The following is a 25650-nucleotide window of genomic DNA, read 5'->3' as shown; positions in this document are numbered from 1 at the left end:
GGTAAGTATCCCAGGCCCTAGCAATCAAACCCAGAGTGTGATTTTTAAATTGGAAGTCAACAACCTAAAGATGTAACTCTTCTGGAGATTTGCTTTTTTGGAAGAAGGGATGATAGTGGTATTCACACCAATGCATCATAGGTTCTGAGTGCCAGTGAAAATAGTGTTTTTGGTAGATTAGCTCCTGGAGTGTGTTTACACAATGGCACTGACTAGGCAACATCAGAACTGTCTCTGGTTTTGCTGATGTCTATTAGCTACTTTAAAATGTTCCTTTTTTTGGGGCTGGGGATGTGGCTCAAGTGGTAGCGCGCTCGCCTGGTATGCGTGCGGCCCGAGTTCGATCCTTAGCACCACATACCAACAAAGATGTTGTGTCCGCCGAGAACTAAAAATAATAAATATTAAAAAAAATTCTCTCTCTCCTCTCTCACTCTCTCTAAAAAAAAAAAAAAAATGTTCCTTTTTTGTTAAGTTGGCCCAGAAGGATTATGTTGTTTGTAATAAGGAATCTCGACTAAGAATGTATAATGTAAAAATATATGTCCTCTCCAAATTCTTTTGAAAAAAGTGCCTAAAGATTCAGCAGTAGGTCTGTGTCATTTTATTGTCAAATCAGTGTTTTGGATCTTGTGCTTATAGTACTTTCATTACTGATGTGTATTATACTCTGAAAAGTCCAAGGTTATGGCATTCAAAATCAATACGTAACATAATATTTATACATAGCAGATATTGAATAATGTTAGTTTAAAGTTAAACAAATTAAAAATAATACCAATAAGTTGGCAAGTTATCAACTATTTAAAACAGTGTTTTCTGATGTTAAGAAGCAAACACATGGGGCTGGGGATGTGGCTCAAATGGTAGCGCGCTCACCTGGCATGTGTGCGGCCTGGGTTTGATCCTCAGCACCAGATACAAACAAAAGGTGTTGTGTCTGCCGAAAACTGAAAAATAAATATTTAAAAAAATTCTCTCTCTCTCTCTCTCTCTTAAAAGAAAAAAAAAAAGAAGCAAGCACATGGAGCTGGGGTTGTGGCTTAAAGGTAGACCTCTCACCTAGTATGTGTGAGGTACTGGGTTCGATCCTCAGCACCACATAAAAAAAAAATAAAGATATTGTGTCCACCTATAACTAAAAAATAAATATTAAAAAAGAAGAAAGCACATATAAGAGTAAAAGAATAAATACAAGTATAGTCATATGTATGTATAGAAGAAAGGAAGCTAGACATGACAAGTTAAGAAAACAGTGTTTCGTTATTTGTGTTTTGAGATGAAGTCTTGCTATGTTGTCCAAGCTGATCTAGAACTCCTGGGCTCAAACAATCCTCCTACCTCAGTCTCCGAGCATTTGGGTCTATAGGAGTAGATCCCCAATATTGGCAAGAGGATAGCATAATCTGCACTATCATTATTTTGTATCTATTGTACCAATTTGCACATCTGCCTGAGAGATCATCTTCTCCAGTATCCCAGAGTCCAGAGAGGAAGTAGTCTGTCCTCCCAAACTTAATTCAGGGTAAGGGAGCAAATGAGCCATGCTTTAGGCTTTCCTACTATTGGAAAACATTTAACTGGAAGGTCTGCAGGACCTTAATTTTCTTCTTTTTACTATCATTTTACATTTTATGATATTCTTAGAAAATGTACTTATTAGCTAACTATAATAAGCACTTATTAACTAACTAATTTATAGCAGTTACAAATAAATGAACAAGTAGACATAAAAAGAAAAACAGAATGGGGTCTCTTACTGTTTAATACTATGTAAGGGTCTTTTACATTGTAAGAGATGATATAATTGAGGATTATTAAACATTAATATGTACATTCAGAGTTGTTCCCTCCTCTATGTGACTTTGTAGTAAAAATATATATGGAAACCATGTATGTTTGTGTGTACTTATTTTGTTAGAAACAAGTATGTGAGCCTGTGTGCAGCATTCTGAGTTCGGCAAATTGACATCTGGTAGTTCATTCCAACCTAATTAAATATTCCAGTGTTTATGTCAATATTGAAATCAGGTAGGTTCATCACTTTAAAGAAATGTACTGAACAAGGAGAGTGTTTACAGGGAAGAGTCACAAAGTCAATTAAAATGTTATGAGTAATTCTAACTAGTAAACATTTTTTTAAAAGGAATATAGTCACCTGATGACTAAATAGTAGCTTATTTGGTTTGTGTTTTCATTAACAGTTTTCTGATATATTTAACTCATCCCAGAGTCTCAAAAAAAAAAAAAAAACAAAAAAGGTAATTTATGGACAGAAGCTTGTCCATTTTAAAATTTAAACCATGATCCATATTTATACAATATCTGTACTGTTAGTTTTCAAAATCCTACAGGTCCTAAGAGTGTGTTCAAGAAAGTCTATGGTCTATTACTGGAGATATATGTGTATACATATGCATACATACATACACATATATACATGCATACATATAAATATGTACACATCCATATAAATAGAACATTTTGCTTTCCTGTAGTATTACAAAACTGATTTTTCACTTTTCAGTTTAAAGTGTGTTCTTTCCAATATGTGACTAAAAGAAAAGATACAAGTCTTCATTACACTACAGAGAGTTAAATTCAACTGCTTAAAGGTTAAATTATTTTCATCAGTTCACTAATAGCATAAATCACTGGAAATTCAAAGGAAGAACTGTAGAAACTAACAATGAATGCTCAACATTCCAACTTCAAGTACAAGTGACTTTGCATTCTCTTTTTATCATGATACTAAACTATCACAATCCTCAAATTTTTGAGCCCACTCATGAACCCACTCTACTGTCTTAAACTTATTTCAGTTAGACTCATATTCACTTTGGTAATTTCTCTCCCAGTCTCTTATCTTATATCTTAAACCTGTATTACCATTTTTCTTTATTTTATTATTTTTATTTTGGCAATTTCCATTCTTTATTCAAGACTGTTTCTCCAATTCACCACTAGTACCTTTTAGAAACAATAAATCATAACACTTTCCTACTAGAAAGGACTCATGATCATGATTTATTGTCCTCTACACACAACGGTAAGTTAATAATCCAACAATCATTAATTAGTAAACCATGATTCTGAGTTGTATTTTCAGTAGAAAAGGATTGATTTGCATTAATATTCTTTTCCCCAAGTCCCTCTAAAAGTCTATGGTATGAGTGAGTAGTGTGGCTTGAATTGGAAAGAGCTGAACAAATGGAAAAAAATAAGACAAATATTTCTTAAGGAAAAAACTCTATTATTATTATGATTTTAGACACCTAATGAATGATAATAAGATTGAATTTGTTAACATTTAGCATATTATAGACATTCAATAAATTGGCACACTTATTAAGACTTATGCTTATCTTGAAATAATAAGTAATTTGGTTGGGCTGGGGATGTAGCTTAGTCAGTAGTAGAACAGTTGCCTAGCAGGCATGAAGTCCTGGGTTTGATCCCCAGCATCACAAAACAAACAAACAAAAAAACATACACAGGAAAAAATCCTGACTTGGATCATAAAATTCACTTCATATTTTTCTAGTCCAATTTTATGTAATCAAATTAATTGATTTCTACAACTGTCTACACAGTATGGGTTTAGTGCTCTTATTATGTACACATAATGCTTACCTTTATCACATTATATTGCATTGTCATGGTTCTCTGGTTTCTCTTGATAATGGAAACTCTGTCATCTATGTCTATTGGTTTAGATCAAACACAGTATCTACTACATATAGGTTAAAATATTTAAGCTGAATGAATGAATAAGTACAAGCTAAAGCAGCTTTTCAAAAGGGCATTTCATTCTAACATGAATGGTGAATTTAATATGTGGATATTTTATAGGCAGGTCACTATATGTAACTCAATAAGGGTAGATAAAAAAATCACTTAAATATTCCTGATAAAGTTATTCCTACAAGTTAAGAGTTCAGAGAAACAAAAATGATTTTCACATTAAATATAAGACAATAAGGACAATCTGACATAATAAACAGACCTTAAGTTAAAATTCTGTGCCCTTCTTTTATATTCTAAATTATAAATTTCAGATAAAAAACCATATTGTCTAGGGAAGTCTTAGAAAAATACTGAGAATCCTAAATTTCTGGAATTAATCTAGTATTTATAGCCTAGCTTCTTAGAGCATTATTTTTCTCCATCTGTTAGTTGTTGATATGGCATAACCTTATATTCAAATTACAGAAAGACAGCAAAAAATAAGTTTTTCTTTTTTAATATGTTACAGTAAGAATTCTAGCTTTGTATCCTGGTGTGAGACAGTTATTATCTTGCTAAAAAAAAAAAAAAACTCAATGAGAGAAAAAAGAGTAGGTTGATACTGATGCTGAATCCTTTCTGTTGTAAATAAAGGCTCTGAGATTTAATTCTATAAAATAATTTAACAAAGTTAATCAGATTTCTATAAAATAATTTTATATAACATGTAATCATTTTCTCATAGAAATTATATGGATGTTAAAGGGCAAGAATAGTATTAACATGTTTTACTCAGTACATTTTTAATGTAGACTATAAAAATTTTTGGTGGAATTAAAAAGACTAAGATACAGCAGATAAATAATTCATTTTCTGAAATACTTAAAATTCCCTTTTCTTAGAAAGCTACTAAATTTTCCATGAGGAAACAATCCTTTATTTTTCTTCACAATTATAATGTTAACAATAATACTCCTCCTTACACAGAAGCATCAAACAATTTTGGAATCCTGCGTCAAACATTCTCATATATTTATAAATACTTGATCCTTAGTTTACTCCTTTTACCTACACTTTTTGCTTTTGTTTAAACTCATAGATTAAAATATTATCACATCTCTGAATTATAATGATGCCTGAATGTATGACTGTCTTTTCCTCCTGTCTAATGGCAAATATCTTTTAAAAATATATCATAGTATAATTTAGTCTCTGGATTTTAGTTGTAGTTAACCAATTCTCATTGTTGAAACAACCAAAAAGTAATTTTCACTGCTGAACAGAAAAATACAATATTACATTTCTGGGAATAAAGATCAGATAGCTTATAAGCACAAAGAAAGCAGAATTTATACTTTGAGAAAAGTATTTAAAACAATGTAAATATACATTTTGTACCAGGTTTAAAAAATGTGACATAGTAAAATATTTAAAATTGAGCATATTTCAATAATTATTACATTTAAAAAATAAAAACAAACATAATTTATGACACAAAGCGAGTATAAAAAACTAGGCAACTTCTTGAACAAAGAAATTCATTTTAAGGAAACATGTTTCTCAATGTAATAGATAACCAATTATCTTTATAGAGTGGTGTTATTGTTTGGATCTAGAATGCCTCCCAAAGTCTCATGTGTTGAAAGCATGTGTACTACCACATTCGAATTTTTTTTTTTTTTTTGGTACCAGGGATGGAATCCAGGTATGCTTAACCACTAAGCCAGCTCCACAGCCCTTTTTAATATTATAGTTTTAAACTTGATCACAGCCAATGAATAGCACCTAGTAACTCTTAGAGGTCATATGCATTTAGAGACAGGGTATTGCTGAGTTGCTCAGGGCCTCACTAAATTGCTGAGGCTGGCTTTGAACTCACAATCCTCCTACCTCAGCTTTACGAGCCACTGGGATTATAGCATGTGCCATGTGCCCAGCCACACTTGCAGTTTAATGTATTATAGATAGCTAATGGCATATCTCCTGGATAATTAATGTGAAACAAGTCTTGATGCTCTTATTAATACAGTGATTGCTGCCCAAAAGAAGATATCAGCAATATGTTTTTAAAAACAAGTATGTGAGACAAAAGATGACTGAGTAAAGCTGCATCCTAAGCTGCATCATGGCTTGGACCAAAGCAGCAGGTGTGTAGCTTTTTGGCAGGGTAGGTGAAAGAGGGATTTCACTAAAATTTAATGTTGGACACTCAAAGTTGCTCAAGTACTCAGAAATTCGGGTACAATAAACAAAGGAAAACAAATACATGTGAGTGACCCGCGGATATTCACCAGAATGGTAGAACATAGTTTTGGTACCAAAAAACCTGAGCTCAAAATTGAAGCCTAATCTTAGCTGACTCAGAGTCTGCACTGCATGCTAGTGCTTGAAAAAAATGCACTCTGTATCTCAATCAGCCATGGAGTGGTGAGGTGAGAGCCATATTGGGGTGATCGCTGCTACAATGATGCAGGACCCGGAAATCAGGGCAACACAGTCATAATATCCTAGCAGGTGTTTATCGCCTAGTGGGACCTAGGCTAAGCCTCGTGGAATGTGAGTAAAACAGGCCCTGTGAAGAGTGTATCTATGGGGATTTGAGTCAGAAGGGGGAAGGAGAGCCTTACAACTTCTCCTTTGTGTCTGGCAGTTCACATGACCAGATGAAGCAGTCTGGGAGTTTGAGGGAGTGGGGGTCAATAAGTTCAAGGTGTGCTCTTGGGTAGCAGTGAGTGGAGGACTGGTTCCCTAGCCCAACAAATGGATTTCTTGGAAGGCTCCTGAGAAACAGACCTACATCAGAGATCAGCAATTGTCAAGCCATAGGGGCCTGTCAATCAAATCTCTCCAAAGCAGGCCCTACTCAACAAAGCCCCTGAGACTTGATTAGACCTAAGCCCCACCTACTTGAACTTCCCTAACAGAACTCTGCAGAAATTGTACCTGGGAGTGCACCAAACTGGTTCAAATGGACAAAATGCCAACTGATAGTACTTCCTGACCCATCCCACCTCATGCTGGTAAGAAGGGAAGCTGAGTCTTTTATCAAACAGCTTCAATCCTAGGCCACTCTGACTGGTAACTCAGAGAACAACACAAAAACAGGAAGGGGTTAACAACTCTCATCTCTTGCTCTATCAGGACAAACTGAAGAAGAATTAGAAAGAAGGACATGGGACATACTGACCATCTAATCTGGTCAACTTTTTTGACCACCTCAGTGCAGATGGCTCCTTCATTCTTCATTAAGATTTTGGTTCTTTTTTTAAAAAAATTCTCTTTATTTAAGAGAATTTTTTTTTGTAGTTGTAGATGAACAGCATGCCTTTATTTTGTTTTATTTTTATGTGGTGCTAACGATCGAACCCAGTACCTCACACATGCTAGGCAAGTGCTCTGCCACCGTGCTACAATTTTTAATATATTTTTATTCTGTGTGTGTGTATGCATGCACATGTGTGAATTCCGGCTGTGTTGATTGTTGGGGACATATATACATATATATATATATATTTCTTTTTCTCCCATTTTTAGCATTTTTGAAATGTAATTATTTTTCCTAGCAGTCTTTTGAGGGTTTGGGCTTTTTGAAATGTATATTTTTGTTTTGTTTTGTTTTCATTTGTTTATTTCTCTTATTTCTATTTCTCCTAATCTTCTCCTGCTATCAGCCACATTCTATTGCTCTCTCTCAATTCCTTGCTTCTTCCATTTTTCCCCTTCATTCCGTATAAACATCACCTGCTACATCTCTTCTGCATTCTCTGTTCATTTTTAGAAATTAACTCTTCTCTAACTTACTGACATAATTCTTTCCCCTAATTAACTAACTGCATTTTTACCATCTTTCAGAATTAATTGGTTTATATAAATGCTGCTCCCACCATTAATGCTAACATAGTCATTACTGCTGTGGATGATATAGTTGACACCTGCTGTTTGCTTTAAAACCAGTTCTAGTTCAAGGTCATTTTTTTTACCGTTGACAATTGCTGAACCCACCATTCCTGTTTATTGAAGGTAATTAATGTTGAAGATATCATAGTAGGAACCTGGCATTTACTTTGATGTTTGGTCTGTTTGCAACAGTTGTTACTATTAATTCACTCATTCTGTGAGGTGCTGGGAACCAACAGGGTCAATAAATGTTCACAGGTTAGAGGCTCTTCTGCTGAACTAAACATTCCCAGACATTACTCCAACTCAATGAAGTGAGGGGGCAGGGGAATCAACAACAAGGACACAGGAAGAACAATCCAAGAGGGAACTCAGGTCCCGCCCCTTGGCATCTGCTCATACATCAAAAGCAGACGGAAGTCCAGGAATAAATAAGATAATTATACATTTTTATGGTTTGGATATGAGGTGGCCTCAAAAAACTCAAGAAGAGTTAGAAGTGAAATGATTGGGTTATAAGAACCTTAACATAATCAATGAATTAATTTCCTAATAGGGATTAACTGAGTGGTAACTGAAGGCAGATAAGTGTGGCTGGAGGAGGTGGGTAATTGGGGACATGACTTTAGGGTATAAATTTTGGACTTGGTAAATGGAGACTCACTCTCTGCTTCCTGATATGATGCTCTCAGCCACACTCTTCCTCCATGATGTTCTGACAACTCAAGCCCTGAGAAATAAATTGAGAAATCTGAAACTGTGAGTCCCAACTAAACTGTTCCTCCTCTAAAGTTGCTCTTGTCAGGTCTTTTAGTCACAGTAGTGAAGGACACACACACACACACACACACACACACACACACACACACACACACAAAAGAGATAGGGGCATCTACCTCAATTGATGCACAAATCCAACATGTCTGAAAACATGAGGAAAAAAGCAAATATATCTCCGCCCAACATCAACAATCCCCCAACAAAGAATTCTACTGATAGTGAGGTAGATGAAAGCCCAGAGAAAGATTATAAAAAATGGATTATTAAAATGCTCAATGAAGTAAAAGAAGATCTAAGAAAGGAATTAAGAGAGCAATTACAGGAGATGAAAGACAATTTTAATAAAGAAATAAAAAATAGTGAAAAGAAACCAAGGAGAACTCCAAGAAATGAGATATAATCAAATTAAAAGATCACTTGAGGACATCACTAACAGATTAGATGCATAGAAAATAGAACCTCAGCCCTTGAAGACATAAAGGCATGCCATAAAGGCAGGCCAGGGTATATGATATTCAGTACACAGAATGCAATAAAAGGAAAAATAAAATTACAGAACATGACCAGAATATACAAGTATTCTTGGACAACATTAAAAGACCAAACCTGAGTATCATTGAGATAGAAGAGAATATGGAGATGCAAGCTAAAGGCATTAAGAACAATTTTAATGAGATAGTTAGAAAAAACTTTTCCCAAATCAGAAATGAGGTAGACAACTACATACAGGAGGCTAACAGGACCCCAAACAGATCTAATCAAATGAAAATTTCACTAAGACATAATCAAAATGCATAACATAGAAAATAAGAAAAGAATATTAAAAGCTTCAAGAGAGAAACATCAGGTCACATTTACAGCCAACTAATAAGGCTCACTGCTGATTTCTCAGTTCAGACATCAAAATCTAGGAGGGCTCAGAATAAGATAACAAGTCCTAAAAGAAAATGACTTATAGCCAAGATTTCTACTATACCCAGCAAAGCTCAGTTTCAATTTTGAGCAGGCAATAAAAACTTTCCATGACAAGAATAAACTAAAAGTTCTTGACCACAAATCCAGCACTACAAAGAATACTTTCAAAGATAAACTGCACACAGAGGAGCTATAAAACAATTTCCAAATCTCCCCCAAAGAGGAAATTCAGTAGAAAAATAATCCACTAAATGATTATCAAGACAGAATAAAATATAGGAAAATACCAAAATGGCAGGCAATCACAAACATATATCTATACCAATATTGAATGCTAACAGTCCTAACTCCCCAATTAAAAGACACAGATTAGCAGAATGGATCAAAAAACAATATCCTACTATATATGTTGTTTACAAGAGATTCATTTTATAAGCAAGAACATCCATAGGGTGAAAGTAAAAGGTTGGGAAAAAATATTCCATGCATATGGGCCAAGAAAACAAGCTGGAATAGCTATTCTAATATCTGACAAAGCAGATTTTAAGCAAAAATTAGCCAGAAGAGACAAAGAAAGCCACTACATCCTAGGAAAGGGGAAAACCCCAACAGAAGATATAAAACAGTATACATTTATGACCCAAATGTAAACATACCCAATTACATGAAAAAATAGTTCCTGATGTTAAATCCTACAAAGACCCCAACACAATAATACTGGGTGATTTCAATACACACTTACCACCAATATACAAGTCACCAAAACATAAAATCAATAAAGAAATCTCCAACAAGCAACACTACAAATTAAATGAACCTAATGGACATCTACAGAATATTCTACCCTTAAACAGCTGAATTTATCTTCTTTACAGCTGCACATGAAAGTTTTTAAAAAAATAGATCATATCATAGACCAAAAAGAAAATCTTAGCAAATACAAAACAAACAAATAAAAAAACCCCAAAAGACAAAAATAGATATAATCTCATGTATTCTATCTGATCATAATGGAATTAAGCAAGAAATCAACAGCATGAAAAAGAATAGAAACCACATTAACACACAAGAGATTGAGCAATTCTCTCTTAAAAGAAGAATGGGTCAAAGAAGAAATGAGAATAGAAATCTAGAAATTGTTAGAAATGAAGGAGAACAGAAATACAACATATCAAGTTCTCTGGGACAGTATGAAAGCAATTCTAGGAGGAAAATTTATAGCACTGAGTCCCTACATTAAAAAAATAGATACCAAATAAATAAGAGTATGCTCTACCTCAAGACCTTGGAAAAAGAAAAATAAACTCACTCCAAAACCTGTGGATAACAGGAAATAACTAAGATCAGTGCTAAAAAATAAAAAAATAGAGAATAAGAAAACAATACCCAGGATCAATACAATGAAGTTAGTTCTTTGAAAAGGTCAAGATTGACAAGCCTGTAGTTAAATTAACTAAAAGAAAGAGTGAGTAGACAAATCAACAAGATCAGAGATGAAAAAGGAGATATCCCCACAGATACTTCTGAAATCCAGAGGATTATCAAAACCTATTCTGAATATTTATTCTCCAAAAAACTGGAAAATCTGGAAGATATTGACAAAGTTTGAAACACATATGACCTGCCCAAATTGAATCAGGAAGATACTGAAAACCTAAACAGACCAATATCAAGTAAGGTCATTGAAGCAGTAATTAAAAGCCTTCTAGGACCTGATGGATTTTTAGCTGAGTGCTACAAGATTTTTATTTTTATTTTTAAAAATTTGCTCTTTTTAGATATACATGATAGTAGAATGTATTTTGACATACATACATGGAGTAGAATTTATTCTAATTAGGATCCCATTCTTGTGGTTGAACATGATGTAGAGTTACATTGGTCATTTATTCATATATTAACATAAGAATATTATGTCCAATTCATAATATTGTCTTTCCTATTCCCATCCCTCCTTCCTTCCCTTCATCCCCCTTTGTCTAATCTAATGAGCTTCTATCCCCCTACTTATTGTGTGTTAGCATCTGCATATCAGAGAGAACATTCTGCCTTTTTACCAGACCATTAAAGAAGAACTAACACCAGTCTTTTCCAAATTATTCCATGAAATTGAAAGGGAGGCAACACTCCCACATACATTTTATGAAGCTAGTATAACCCTGATACCAAAGCCAGACAAAGACAAATGCAGGAAAGAAAATTACAGACCAATATCCCTGAAGAACACAAATACAAAAAAACCTTAATAAAATATCAGCAAATTGCATTCAAAATCACATCAAGAAGAAGATAATACACCATGATCAAGTGGATTTTATTCCAGGATGCAAGATTGGTTCCATATACACAAATCAATAAAGTAATTCATCACTTAAACTAAATTAAGGACAAATATCACATGATCATCTCAATAAATGCTGAAAAGACCTTTGATAAAATCCAACAACCATTCATGCTAAAAATGATGAAGCAGCTAGGAACTGAGGAACTTAACAGTGTACAGACCATTTATGACAAATCCAAAGAGAAAATCATACTAAATGGAGAAAACCTAAAAAATTTCCTTTAAAATCAGGAAGAAGACAAGGCTGTCTACTCTCACCACTCCTTCAATATAATCCTGAAAGACTAGCCAGAGTAATCGGCTAGAAAAGGAAATCAAAGGGATCAAATTGGAAAAGAAGTCAAACTATCTGTTTGTAGATGATATGATCCTATATCTAGAAAACTCAAAAAACCCTACCAGAGAATTTCTAAAGTTTATAAAGGAGTTTAGTAAAGTGGAAAGATAAATGATCAACACCCATAATCAACACCTTTTCTATACTGCAACAGTGACTCAGCCAAAGAAGAAATTAGAAAACCATCCCATTCAAAATAATATCAAAACGAAACAACCATCACCACCACTACCACCAACAACAAAATAAACTTGAGTATTAATCTAACCAAGAAGGTAAAAGAACTCTACAATGAAAATTATAGAACACTGAAGAAAAAAATTGAAGATGACCTTAGATAATGGAAATGCATCCCATATACTTGAATAGGTAGAATCAATATTGTCAAAATGGCTATATATGTATATATAATATATGTATATATAATATATAAAATATATGTATATATAATATATAAAAATGATCTAGTTATCTTTCTATCACAATAATATAAAGATTTAGTGCAATCCCCATCAAAATACCAATGACATTCTTCACAGAATTAATAGAAAAAACATTTTTAATATTCATTTGGAAGAGTAAGAGATTCATTTGGAAGAGTAAGAGAATAGCCAAAGCCACACTGAGGAAGAAAAGTGATGCAGGAGGCATCTCAATACCTCATCTGATATTATATTACACAGCCATAGTAACAAAAACAGCATTGTTTTTGGCATAAAAATAGACATGAAGTATTGACATCAAAATAGACATGAAGACCAATGGAACAGAAAAGAAGACATAAAGATAAACCCAGACACTTAACGCCACCTGATAATTGACAAAAATGAAAAAACATATCTTGGAGAAAGGATTGCCTTTTAAACAAACAATGCTGGGAACATTGAATAGGTGTATGTAGAAAAATGAAACTAGTCCCCTATTTTCACCCTGCACAAAACTAAAATTGAAATGAATCGAAGACTCAGGAACTAGAACAGAAACTTTACAACTACTAGAAGAAACCGTAGGTCAGCATTCCATCATATTGGTGCTAGCACTGACTTCCATAACAAGACCCCCAAAGCACAAGAAATAAAGAATCAATAAGTGAGATCTCATAACAGAAAAGGAAATAAGAGCATGAAGAGAGAGCTTAGAGAATGGGAAAAAATCTTGACAAGGCTGTCTACTCAGGGGATTAATATCCAGAATATGTAAAACCTCAAAAAACTTAAAACACACTCCCAAACAAATAACCCAATCAATAAATAGGAGAAAGAACTAAACAAAAACTTCGCAAAAGAAGAAACACAAATGGCCATCAAACATATGAAAAAATGTTCAACATCTCTAGCAATCAGTGAAATGCAAATAAAAACTACACTAAGATTTTATCCTATTCCATTCAGAATTGCAATGATCAAGAATATGAAAAATAAAGGCTGGCAAGGATGTGGGGGAAAATGTACACTTGCACATTTCCATTCTGAAAAGTAGTATAGAGATTACTCAAAAAACTCAGGATAGAAACACTATATGAACCAGCTATCCACTCTGTGGTATTTTTTCAAAAGATCTAAAATCATCATACTATAGTAAAACAGACATCTCAATGTTTACAGCAGGACAATCACAATAGCTAAATTATGGGGCAAACCCAAATGCCTGTCAGTAGTTGAATGGATTAAGAAACTGTGGTATACATATATAAAATTAAGTTCTACTTAGCCATACAAAAGGATGAAATTATGGCATTTGATGGTAAATGGATGGAAATGGAGATATCATGCTAAGTGAGATATGCCAAACTCAGTAACTCAAAGGTCAAATGTTTCTCTCCTATGAAGAAGCTAGAGTAAAATAAAGGAAAGGAGGAAGGAAGGAAAGGATAACATAAAGAACCAATCAAGTATAAATTAATGTACAAGCAAAAGGAAGTCTAGTAGAGGAAGGAGAATGGGAGAGGGGAAGGAAAAGGGGGAGGTAAAAGTAGGTGATCATGACCTGAAATCAAATTCTATGCATGCATGAGTTTGTCAGGATGAACTCAACTACTGTGTATAACTATAAAGCTCTAATTAAAATAAAAAATAAAGAACTATTAAAAACACACACAAAAAAGTAAGTATGGTTAAGTTCCTATTTGTCTAACTTTATAAATAATGTCAGCCTTTCTTGTGTCACAGTCAGGGTTCTGTGCAAATTGGAATAGCTACAAATATTTGACAAATTCATCCATGTCATTCAACACATAAGCTACCTCTTGAAAATTACTTTGCTTTCCTACAATTTTCTACATTGAAACTTAAATCAAAGAAGACAGTTCCTCCCAACTGGTGTCACGGAACACTCTGCTCCACAATATAGGGCTGTATATGTTTGATGGTCAAACAAGTTTTGGAAATGTTGAGTTTATATTCTTTTCCCCAGGAGTTCTGAGAAGTTTTTTTTTTTTTTTTTTTTTTTTTTTTTTTTTACATAGGGCATGGTGAGTTTTCAAGAAAGAGAAATAAGAAGAGTGTGCATAGATGTGCATGCATGTGAATATGTTAATTCCCCAAATTTACTTAGCAACTGGTATTTTTCTCCCTAGTCTCATAATACAGCTTTTAGAAGACAGTTCTATGAATTACCAATTTAAACACTTTGGGAAGAAAGAAAGAACAAATTCAACCAGGAACTCAAAACAAATGAGAGCTAGATTTACTGTTAAATTATAGGAGTGGGTTCCAGTAAGTGTCTCAGGCCCATTCTTCAAAAAGATTAATATGCCTTGCACCACATTTGAATCCTGGTAAGCTATTTTCTTTTCCTATCAAGAAGAGGACAAAAATCTGAAAAGTGAAAAAAAAAATCTAAAAAGTGGACAATATCTTAAAGGAAATCTCTACGTGCCAGATTTGTGATACTCGTATCTCTCCTGCCAACTTGCCAAGTGATTATTCTGTTAGACCTTGAATACAAGATCAGGCAACTTTCTGTATTAGCTCAATATTTATCCAATCCTTAATAGAGTATATTCTATTTGTATCTGGTACAAAATTATAAAAATTCTGCCTAATATGTGGAAATGTCTATACCTCATATAAGAAATGTTAAATTTACAGAAGTCATAGACAGAAAAAAGAGGATAGACAAAACTATAGAGCAGATCTTCAACATATCTGCTTTAATTTTCTCAGCTGAGACTTGTGATGTAATCTGTCATTTCTATTTTATAATTTTCTGCAACGTGAAAAGAAAAGCAAATCAGATTCTTTAAGTGCATATATGATTCTCTACCTGAAAGCAGTCACCTGTGCAAATGCTTTTATTTTTGGAGTTTCGCTTTTCAAACAATAGTATTAAAGAAAGAAACAGCTTTCTGGGAGAAAATGGCTTCCTGAATGCAAAAGATGTTTTTGTTTGAAGAGATCTCTACTTCAATCCGACATATGATTAACCTATCCTGATGAACAGACTTTTGTAATGTAGACTCTAGATGATATTTTTTTTTAAACAATTTTAACAGCATTCTCTCTAAATTAGGAAAGAGCAACTGATTAATAATTACACCTTATTGGGGTTAGATTTCTAAATTTAATAGGTTACTATGATCCTAAATATATAGGGAAATAATCTAATTTCCCTCATAAATAATGAGTGGGAAATTTATCATGATTCTTATCTGGCTTGATCTATAATTAAAAAGTAAAACATCAATTGCTGCATTTAACTGGAATATTAAAGCATTACTTTAAAAGTTTGTTCATTTAAAAATATTGTTTTACAACATTTTCATTCTAACTTTAAAAATGATTGTATAGACTGGCAGAGACTTTTCAAAATGACAGCAATAAACTTGGTGCACCCTGTAATTCTAGCATATAGAATCAGACTGTTTCTGAGGTTTCATAGTAAATATCAGCAATGCAGCACATTCTACCTTGATTCTCAATATCTAGGTCATACGAACTACTTTGAATACTGTGAATAGGAAAAAAAAAGCAGAAAGATTGCTGTAGAGCCACTAAGAAATCATAACAACATTTAAATTATGAAAAAAACCCTATACTAAGTAAAAGACAGTGCCCTGAAAATGAACATATCATCCTAAGTAAACTGATATTTTGAGGGGTATTATTTATTTAATAAAATGTCTTGCTTTCATTGCTCTTTTCCGTATGCATATGTATGCATGCTGAACCATCAGAAGCAGATAAAAATAATATGTACTAAAAATAAATGTATTGCTAATAAAAAAGTATATGTAATTTTGAGAAAAATTCCACTGTAGTTAGCAATACTCAGAAACTATAGTTTTGATTTATAATAAAGGTAAATACATATGATAATAATAATAACTAAAATTACAATCTTTTTGTTTACATGAAAAAAACTCAGAGAATTTACAATATATTTTAATTATGAAAAATGCATACCACTTTTGCAATTTCTTTTCATTGTAATCATATAGTTACAGATATGTGGAAGCTGAAATGGTCTTTTATAGTTTCGTTATTTTCCTTGAAATCTACTGAATATATTTAAATAAGGATTTTTTTTTAAAAGAGAGAGTGAGAGAGGAGAGAGAGAGCTAGAGAGAGAGAATTTTTAATACTTATTTTTTAGTTCTCGGCGGACACAACATCTTTGTTGGTATGTGGTGCTGAGGATCAAACCCGGGCCGCACACATGCCAGGCGAGCGCGCTACCGCTTGAGCCACATCCCCAGCCCTACTGAATATATTTAATCTATGGATTTAAATTTTCTCCTTATCCTTTCTCTAAGTTTACATGTGAAGAATAAGAATATTTCTCCTAAAAACAGTTTTTTTTTTTTTTTGGTACTAGGAATTGAACCCAGAGGTGCTTACCACCAAGCCACATTCCTAGCCCTTTTAAATATTTTATTTGGAGACAGGTTTTTGCTCAGTTGCTTAGAGTCTCACTAAGTTGCTAAGGCTGGCTTATCACTTGAGATCCTCTTGCCTCAGCCTTCTGAGATGCTGGGAACATAGGCCTGCATCACTGCACCCAGCTACTCTATTATAAAACTTTTAGTATATAATTTTTATATACATATACTATTTCACATGGAAAATAAAAATGAAAACAACTGTCAAAGTGCAGTTTTCTTAATACATTTGAAAACACTAAAGGGCATCACAGATATGCCAATACAACATTTAAGAGGGACAACACTGAAAGCCACATTTAAATGACTAGAATTTGTAGAGTTAGAACTTTCATTAATAGATTATCCATGTTATCAAGAAGATCTACAGAATTAAAGTGAATAAATGAATGTTTCTGTAATGGCACTTAAACAACACATATTCTTTAATCAAGTACACAAAGGAGCTGCTTAAGACACAAGAAACAGGAATGACACTTTTAAAATGTATGCTCCATCAGTTGGCATCAGTTCCCTTTTTTAAAAAAAATACTTATTTTTTTAGGTGTAGATGGACACAACACAATGCCTTTATTTTTATGTGGTGCTGAGGATTGAGTCCAGGTCCCACCCGTGCTAGGCGAGTGCTCCACTGCAGAGCCACAATCCCAGCCCAGTTCCTTTTTTAAATTAAAATTTTTTTTGTTCTTATACTTAACAGTAGAATATATTTTGACATATAATACATATATGGAGTACAACTTCCCATTCTTCTGGTTGTACATGATATAGAATTACATTAGTTGTGTAGGTGCCCTTCATGAGATGAATGTATAAAGAAAATTTGGTACATAAATATAATGGAATACTACTGACTTATAAAGAGAAATAAAATTATGGCATTTGCTGCTAAGTAGATGGAACTGCAGACTGTCATGCTAAGTGAAATAAGCCAATCCCATAAAACCAAAAGTTCATGTTTTCTCTGATATATGGATGTTAATTCAGAATAAGGTAGGGGTGAGTAATGAAGAATACTACTTTGGATTAGATAAAGGAGAGTGAAGGGAATGGAGGTGGGGATGGGAATAGGAAAGATAGTAGAATGAATTGGACATTACTTTTCCATGAACAGTTCCCTTTTAAATTACCAAAACTTTCATACAGATACAAATTGGAGGACTTGGATTAGGGAATTTACTATAGTTACAGAGATATTCCACCAGTGATTTACAACATGGGATAATAAAAGAAGGGAAAAATAAATATCAAATATTTTATTTCATTTTAGTTATCACTGCCAACCTATGTGCTTTGTATTTTGTATTTTGATCCCTAATTCTGTTAACTAATTGAAAATAAAAGACTATAAGCTTCTAGAGGGCTGGGGGTATAGCTCAGTGGTAGAGTGCTTGCCTAGCATGCGAGAGGTCCTGAGTTTGGTCTGCAGTACTGCCTAAATAGCTAACTGTTCAAAAATAAGAGATGAGTTGGAATTAAGTGATGGAAAACTGCTACAGAAGATAGAGATCAGATTATTTCTAAAGAAAGTCACTTGAGCTTTGGCCTAGGAATTCTAAAATTATGTTTTATTTTAATAGGAGAAAGTATTTAACTTGTTCCTAGATGATTGTATTTCTTTAAATATTAAATATGTATTTTTTATATCAAAGGATATAATATTCATGTTATTATTCTAATAAATACTTTCATTATTTGTACCTTATGCTGTTTTATAAGGTTTACATAATTAAATTCAGGAAAACCCAGTATGTTAGTTTATGTGACCATGACTCACACTGTATTTAGAGTGATCTTGGCAAAATGCCATTCCATATGGTCATTTTTCTGCTTACAAACTTATAATGACTTCTTAAAGATGGCAGATTTAACACATTTTTATTTCGTTTAGGACCCATTAAAATGATAGTACAGGAATGAAAGACTACAACAGATGGAGGACAGGTCATCAACAGATGAAAGATTTCAATAAATTAATGTAAGCTGGAAAAAACAGAGTGAGAAGAACTGCTGAAGTGGGTCCAAGGAAGCCTCACCCTAGAGTAGCCAGGACCCATCAATCTACAGAATCAAGAGATGGGCAGGGCCTCAGAGGTCCAGGTAAGAGGAAAGTGAGCATGGGAGTGAGGGGCAGGGCTGAGCAAAACACACACACACACACACACACACACACACACACACACACACAAACACACACACACACACACACCTTCATCAAAGAGTTCTTGGGAGAAATCAAACCTAGAGCAAGGAACAGTGTTGAGGGGACTGAAATAGCTAGTTTCCCAGCCCAAGTAAAGCTGCCTTTGAATTTTAGAAGCGGGTGAATGATTTGTAATTTAGAATCCCACAGTAACTAGAATTAAGAATCAGACAGTTAAATGGGTATCAGTTACTTCTCCTCAGCATATTCTTTAAAGATAGTGCTCTTTCTACAACTTCTAATGTTATGATTGTTAAGTTTATTATAAGAAGAAATTAGGAGAACCAGTATAAAAAGCTAGTTTTTACACAGTGTCTCATAAAGCAGGCATCCAACATAGCACCTTTTAAATGTGTTTTCTCTGTCTCTACACATAGACTACCTCTATCTACCCTTTCTCCAGTCAGGCCCTGCCCTGAGGCTTGTACCTTCTGATGTTAGGACCTGGATACATTTTTCCTGAGAATAAAATACATTTCAAACCTTTGAAATTTTTTTAAAAATTGATTTTCCCTATAGTCTTTCGTAGGAAGTTGCTAAGAGATATGGTTCATTAAAGGATGTAAATGTAAAAGAGAAGAAATGTAGGCTGCAGTAGTTTGCTAACCAGGACAGCAGGAAAGGGAAGCCCCAGGATAACAATTTGTGAAGTCAAAGGATATTAACACACTGAAGACCAGTTCTCAGGAAAAAGAAAGGAAAAAAAATATGCACCAGAATGTTTCATATGATGGAGAGTTGGAAAGAACTAGGAGTATGTTAAAGAAAAATATTGCAAACAACAAAAGACAATGAGGAATTTTAAGAAAACTAAAAAAATTGCATAGATAAGGGAATATAACTTGCAACTGTAATTAACTATCAATTAAAATAATATTTAATGCCAGTTGGGAAAATGGCACCCTTTAAGATACTACAAATATGACAATAATGGGGAAAATAAACAACAACAAAAAATCAAATTAGTTAGACTATTCTATTCCTCGAATTGTCACAGTCCAGTAGACAGAGAGTAACAATAAATTAAAAAGTGAAGTAAAATAAAATATAATTTGTATGTACAATAAGATGAAGAAAAACAATGAAAGAAGCAGAGAGATTTCTAGGTAGAGGAGATTCTCTCTAGAGTAAGATGACTAGGGAAGTAGTACTGAGCAGCTGCCATAGGGGTCAAGAACTTAAGGAAGGATGGAAAAAAGATAGAACTTAAGTGACATGGCCATCTGGGTGAATTTATGCTGAAGATATCAGCAAAAACAAAGTAGAATCTACTTACTAAATTGTGGTTACAAAAATAGATATAAATGGCATTAATTTTAGACATATAAAAATAAAAAAAACTGGGGACAGAATCATGGAGAGAGAAGAGCTAGAGGAGAAGGTGGGTATATTAATATCCTCATCTGACAGAAGGGAAAAATCACAAATAGCACCTATAGTTAATGGGACAAAAATAATGGTATTCGTTTATTTTCTATAATTCTAACAGAAAATTAAAAGAGAAGATAAAACTAAATGGAGAGTGATAGGGAGAGCAAAGTTAAAGGCAAAGTGGAGTGAGCAAATGTGTAATGCCTCCCTTATTTATGTGTGTTGTGTGTATATATTAATATATAATGTCTAAAAGTGATGAATAAAAATATAAGGTGGATGCTCTCAGTGGTAGGATACTTGGCTACCATGCATAGGCCCTGGGTTTGATCTCTAGTACCCAAAACAAAACAAAACAAAACAAAACAAAACAAAACAGGAGAAGCAAATTGCTTTTATGTGGAGATATATATATCAAAGGAAGAGTGCAAAGAGAAGTGAGGCTTCCAGTTAGAATGGCAGCTATTATGAATACAAACAACAATAAGTGTTGGCGAGGATGTGGGTAAAAGGGTACACTCATACACTGCTGGTGAGACTGCAAATTGGTGCAGCCAATATGGAATGCAGTATGGAGACTCCTTGGGAAACTGGGAATGGAACCACTATTTGACCCTCTCCTTAGTCTATACCCAAAGGACTTAAAAACAGTATACTACAGAGACACAGCCACATCAATATTTATAGCAGCACAATTCACAATAGCTAAACTGTGGAACCAACCTAGATATCCTTCAATAGATGAATGGATAAAAAATATGTGGCATATCTACACAATGGAATATTAATCAGTAATAAAAGAGAATAAAATCATGGCATTTGCAGGTAAATGGATGGAGTTAAAGAATGTCCTGCTAAGTGAAGTTTGCTAATCCCAAAAAACCAAATGCTGAATGTTTTCTCTGATATAAGGAGTCTGATTCATAGTGGTATAAGGAGGGGGAACACGGGAGGAATAGATAAACGCTAGACTAGGGCAGAGGGATGGGACAGAAAGGGAGGGGGCAAGGGGTTAGAAATGTTGGTGGAATGTGATGGTTATTATTATCCAACGTACATGTATGAAGACACGAATTGGTGTGAATATACTTTGTATACAACCAGAGATATGAAAATTGTGCTTTATATGTGTAATAAGAATTGTAATGCATTCTGCTATCATATATAAATTTTAAAACCAATTAATTAAAAAAAGAGAATTGAGGTTTAAATGTAAAAACTAGGCAAATAATTATTGATTTTAATCATGTACATGTATTACTTTGATTTAAACACTCACACCTATTCAAACATACACCTTTCGGCGGTTTTCCACTACTCTTGGGATAATGGCAGAACACTAAACAGGGTCTATGGGACACTGCTTGTCTCAATAGCCTTACTTCAGACTGCCCTCTCCTACACTCTCTGATGTAGCTACATTGGCCTCCTTTTAATTCCAGGAGCAAGCCAATTTCTGGAAGCTTCTCTATAGGAGGTTCCCTTTATTGGAAATATTTTTGGTCCAGTTTCTCCCATCCACAAGGCAAAGTTCCTATGGCTCACAATATATTTAGAAGCTTATGAAAATGTTTTAATTTCTTTTAATATAACAAGAAAAAAGGACATTTAGGTCAAAGAAAATGTTTAATAGTAATATTAACATTCATCTTTATATTGCAGTAGTTGAAAAATATACTCTTAACGTTTTTTATGTTGGAAGGAGCCTATGAAAAATCACCATGTAGCACTAGTCTGTCTTACTCCTCAGAGCCACTGTACCTTGTGAAATCCTATTCAATCCTCAGTTTTCAGCTAAAATGCCTGCTTTAGAAATTATTTAACTGATTCTCCTAGATGAGGTTCCCCAATAGATACATTCACATCATCTTGTGGTACGGAAGTGGAAAAAGTGATTGTATAACTTTGTTTTTAATGAATTAGGAACTAGGTCTACCTTATTTATCACTACATGTTTAGCACAAAGCACGATGCCTTCTATGGACTGATGTGAGACTCTGAAAGACGGAGAATTTTCCACTGAAGCTCTCCCATGTCCTGTCTCCAGTATTTGTTCCTACCTATCACTTCTTGTACATGATTTTAACTCCTATGACTTTCTCTTCTTCTTTCTTGACAAAATCCACATTGCCCCACAATGGCTTCAAGTCTGCAAGAACAATTCCTTCTCTTGCAAAAACCATTCCTAAACAACTCTACCCCAAACTGAACTTTGGCTGACCTTCTGTTAAAAGATATCCTATCTTCCTCCAAATCACAGTACACCTATAAAGTCTTTTCATGTTCGGTAATTTTTGAATAAAGGTTTATGTGCTCTGGCTCTGGCTGACTTTCTTCCACAGTGGGCATTCAATGAAAGAACAGAATAAATGGATGCTTCATGAATTACAGGCCTAGTGGCTCTGAAGAATTAAGAAAATTTTGAGGGCTAGGGGTGTTATGCAGTGGTCCAGTACTTTCCTAGAATACACAAAACATTGGGTTCAGTCCTCAGCATTAGAAAAAAAATTTTTTTTCAGGAGAGTCTTGCAAATTTAAACATACTAAGCAATAGCTAATAAGAGAGTAGCAAATAATCCTAAAAAGGATTTAAATCTAAATAGATTCAATTTTTTTTTTTTTTTTTTGTGAACTAATGGAAGGAGATCCTGGTACAGACATTCTAACAGCCCAAAGAATAATGATTGATACATAGTAGAATCTCAATAAATATTTGTGGGATATATGAAACTAATATCATTTCAAATTGTGAGCCTCAATAAAGAAGGAAAGAAGAATAGTTTAAAAACATTGGTGTGCTGTACTGCTGCTTAATTTTTAGTTGTTATATTTAATATATTCTAAAAATTAAGTAGAAATAGAAATGACATGACTTTATGTTTTATCAGGGAAAATAGGAGAATTGAATTCAAAGGATTAAGAAAAATAGTCTTAGCAGAATAAAATTGTATTCTTAATTCTAGGTTTCTATAAGTATCAGTTTCAAAAACTGATACATTTTCAGCTCAGTTTTTGATCCTGTATTTATCATATACTATTTAATCTCTTATTTATTCTCTTATTGACTCAGTTTCCTCTTTTGCAAAATGAGGACAATAATAGAGTTGTGATTTAGAATTTGAGTCAGAATAGTGCTGGCAATGGTAAACACTATTTAAAGCCTAGTAGTTCTTTATCATATTATTAGATGATTGCTTGTGAGTTAAGTAAATAGTTTGCTAATTCCCTATGTTTTACTATTTATTATGTAAATATGTCCTTAAAAGGAGTGAGTGTAGTTCCTATAACTTTTAGACACAAAGTGTTCACTAATGAAAGTTGTTATAACAAGAAAATGAAAAATGAGGTTTGAATAACTGAAAATACATAATTAAACATAAATTCAAGACTTTAGGGCCTTCAAAATATCCACACTAATCAGTTAATTATTTTACCACATGAGTCTAGAAGAATATTTTAGCAAAACCCCCCCAGAATTTGACTATAAATTTTCCATGAAATTCTAATAAAAATGAGAGATGAAATTTATTCTTTTGTTTTGATAAAATCTTACTGTTAATTCTCTCTTGATAATTTTTAATAATCATTACTTTCTTGGGGTTACAATTTTTTTACAAAATTCTTTCTGCAGGTAAATAAAAATATATATACAGAAAAAGTAAAAATAAACTAACAGTAAATGAAAACTTATGAAGCCTTTTCATTTTTTTCAATATTTATCTTACTTTTAAAAGCTTGACTCCTGATATGACTCTTGGGATAAAGTGACAGACTCAGGTTTTATTCTCCCTTGTATTTCAACCAATACTCCACAATCTAAAGATTTTTGAGGATAAATGACTGAGTAGGAGCACTACTGTCCTGAGGCTTTGCCTGGGGCCTATAATCTCACCTAATCATTATTCATGGTGCCTTGGAAAAGCCTCAAGCTAAAGTTGTGATTGCTAAGTAGAACTAAACTTGTAAATTCATTTTAAACATCCTTTCTTTTGGTTTCATGACTTCATTTTTTTTGTTTAATTCATGTGTACCTTTAGATACAAATTGTAGCAAGCATTAAAACCTAGAGTAGAAATCTGTTTTGAATAGTTTTTTTACTCTTTTATAAAAAAAGTATTCTAAAAACAAAATGCCTCAAGATAACATTGAGTAATACATGTATCTGGATACATAAGCACCTTAAAGAGTACATGAAAAACTGTGATAATGGAGAAGATTTCAATCAATTTAGAATATTGTCACACAGTTTTCATTAGTCAGTTTTCATTTAAAAAAACCAAAATAATTTGATAAATTCAAAAGTGAATTTAGGGATGCAATGGTCTCTGAAAATAAGGAGATTAGTCAAATCATGCCACAGATTAATTAGATTTTTTTCACTTTTTCTTATATGGGAAATAATTCAATGGCAATAAAAATATTATGTATTGCCATCTGTCATGCTAAAACTTTCTATTATTGCTTTATTTCTAGGATTGACCATTGCAATCCTTTGCCTTTTCTTCTGGAAACTGTATCTGCTTCAGTTGAAAATGAAACACCATTTCCTACTGATTATAACATTTAAGAATTTCCTTTTTCACACCAAAATATTACCTCAAAACTGTTAGGATGCATAGTAGAAAAAAAAAAGACAAAGATAAGGGCTGGTGATGGTATGGAGAAGAATGCTTATATGAAGAAGAAATGCTTGTACATTGCTAGTATGAATGTAAATTAGAATCCATTAGGGAAAACAGTGTGGAAGTTCTATTGTATAGCTAGTGAACACAGTTAATGACAATTGTTTTGTGTATACAAAAATTGTTAAGAGACTAGATCTAAAATATTCTAAGCACAAAAAATTATGTGAGGTGATGGGTATGGTAATTTGTTTGATTTGCTTATACCATGTTTGCACATACATATATCAAAACATCCTGTTGTATACAGAAAATATATACAATTTTTATTTGTTAACGATATATTAATAAAGCTAGGAAAAATAATCTCCTATTTCAAGAACAGTGACTAAATGTAAGAACTATATGTTTCAGATTACCTGGGTTAGAGGCAGATTTGTTATGTGTGTAAAGGGATAATAATAATTCCTATCTCAAGTACATATTATGAAGATTAAATAAGACAAATTATTTAAAAAAGTAGGTCATCTCATATATAGTAAGCACAAGTAACTTTGTTATCATTTTCAAGGATAA

The 25650-nt window shown here is 33.3% G+C and overlaps 1 protein-coding gene across 25 annotated transcripts in view; it reads right to left on the bottom strand.

Annotated features, from left to right (window-relative positions):
- Mbd5 (methyl-CpG binding domain protein 5) overlaps nucleotides 1-25650 on the bottom strand; it is a 394577-nt gene that overhangs the window by 124645 nt on the left and 244282 nt on the right. Inside the window, exon 5 of one of the 25 annotated variants that reach the window (XM_078017346.1) lies at nucleotides 8288-8353. The exons of 23 other annotated variants lie outside the window; for them this stretch is intronic. The gene's annotated coding sequence lies outside the window, so the exon portion shown is untranslated. Of the gene's footprint in view, nucleotides 1-879; nucleotides 951-8287; nucleotides 8354-25650 lie in introns of all 25 variants that reach the window. One more of the 25 variants, XM_078017347.1, reaches the window with a different exon arrangement.

This window comes from Ictidomys tridecemlineatus, chromosome 7 (genome assembly GCF_052094955.1).
Source record: "Ictidomys tridecemlineatus isolate mIctTri1 chromosome 7, mIctTri1.hap1, whole genome shotgun sequence".
Lineage (NCBI taxonomy): Eukaryota > Metazoa > Chordata > Mammalia > Rodentia > Sciuridae > Ictidomys > Ictidomys tridecemlineatus.
Note: the sequence above shows the minus strand (reverse complement) of the source record. Positions and strands in the feature narration are given on the sequence as shown.